The sequence below is a fragment of the Epinephelus moara genome, chromosome 2 (assembly GCF_006386435.1).
Source record: "Epinephelus moara isolate mb chromosome 2, YSFRI_EMoa_1.0, whole genome shotgun sequence".
Taxonomy (NCBI): Eukaryota; Metazoa; Chordata; class Actinopteri; order Perciformes; family Serranidae; genus Epinephelus; species Epinephelus moara.
In genome coordinates, this window is record NC_065507.1 from 19147722 (window position 1) to 19149943 (window position 2222).

Here is a 2222-nt window from a genome sequence, read left to right on the forward strand (position 1 = left end):
GTATGTCGTTCAAAATTGCATAAAAAAGTCATACTATACCATGCTGTTCAACATTGCATAAAAAACGTCATAGTATAGCATGTTGTTCAACATTGCATAAAAAAGTCATAGTATAGCATGTTGTTCAACATTGCATAAAAAAGTCATAGTATAGCATGAAGTTGAAAATTGCATAATAAAGTCATAGTATAGTATGTAGTTCAAAATTGCATGAAAAAGTCATAGTATAGCATGTTGTTCAAAATTACATAAAAAATGTCATAGTATAGTATGTTGTTCAAAATTGCACAAAAAAGTCAAAGTATAGTATCTCGTTCAAAATTGCATAAAAAAGTCATAGTATAGTATGTAGTTCAAAATTGCATGAAAAAGTCATAGTATAGTATGTCGTTCAAAATTGCATAAAAAAGTCATAGTATAGTATGTAGTTCAAACTTGCATAAAAACATCATAGTATAGTATGTAGTTCAAACTTGCATAAAAACGTCATAGTATAGTATGTAGCTCAAACTTGTATAAAAAGGTCATAGTGCAGCATGTCATAAAATATGCCATAAAAATGTCATAGTATAGTATGTTATAAAATATACTATAAAAATATCATACTCCAGTATGTCATAAAATATGCCATAGAAATGTCATAGTATAGTATGTCATAGATTTGTCTTTTAATTCTCATTTCAAACAAATCTCACAGACTGCTTTTTTTCATCTGCGTCATATTGCGAAAATTAGGCCCACACTGACCCGAAAAGATGCAGAAAAATTGGTCCACACTTTTGTTACCTCTAGGCTGGATTACTGTAACTCTCTATTATCAGGTATCTCTAATAAGTCTTTAAAAACTCTCCAGCTAATTCAGAATGTAGCAGCACGTGTACTAACAGGAACTAAGATATTTCTCCTGTTTTATCTTCTCTGCACTGACTCCCTGTAAAATCCAGAATTGAATTTAAAATCCTACTGTTTACTTATAAAGCTCTAAATGGTCAAGCTCCGTCATATCTTAGAGAGCTCATAGTGCCATATTATCCCACCAGAACACTGCGCTCTGAGAATGCAGGGTTACTCGTGGTCCCTAAAGTCTCCAAAAGTAGATCAGGAGCCAGAGCCTTCAGCTATCAGGCTCCTCTCCTGTGGAATCATCTTCCTGTTACAGTCCGGGAGGCAGANCGTGGTCCTGCCAGATGCCTCCTGCTGCTGCTGTTATCATTAGTCATTAGTCATACCTCTACTGTTATTATACACATATGATTATTGTCACATATGTATACTGCCAGATATTAATATATACTTTCAACATATTGTACCAAAATAGCCTGTAATATTAATTATAATATTATTACTTTCATTATTGCTGTTGTAAGCTACTGTCATTACCGTCTGTCCTGCATCTCTCTCTGTCTCCCTCTCCGTCTCATTGTGTCATACGGATTACTGTTAATTTATCATGTTGATCTGTTCTGTTCACATGACATCTATTGCATGTCTATCCGTCCTGGAAGAGGGATCCCTCCTCAGTTGCTCCTTCTGAGGTTTCTACAGTTTTTTCCCCCGTTAAAGAGGCTTTTTTGGGGGGTTTTCCTTATCCGCAGTGAGGGTCCTAAGGACAGAGGGATGTTGTATACTGTAAAGCCCTGTGAGGCAAATTTGTGTGATTTGTGATATTACGCTTTATAAATAAAATTGACTGATTGATTGATTGATTGATTGATCATAAGATATGCCCAAAAAACCTCATAGTATATAGCATGTCGTTCAAAATTGCATAAAAAAGTCAAAAGCATAGTACGTTGCTCAAAATAGCATAAACATTGTAGTATAGCATGTTGTTCAAAATTGTATAAAATCGTCATGGTTTAGCATGTCATTCAAAATTTAATAAAAAAATCATAGTATAGTATGTTGCTCAAAATTGCATAAAAAAAGTCATAGTTTAGCATGTCATAAAATATGCCATACAAAAGTCATAGTATAGTATGTAAACTGACATAAGTATGTCATAAATAAACACTTAAAATGTTTATATGTAGTATGTCATATCAGTTACTCACCAACACCTACACATTATTATCCAAACTCATCGAAACTTTAGCATACAACCTCTTTTGATAAGTAACAGTACAAATTTGTTTTTAGGGCGCTCTTAAAAAAGTTTATTTTAACATTTAATCTGCTGCAAGAACTGACAATTAACTTCAGCCATTAATCACTGTCACCTG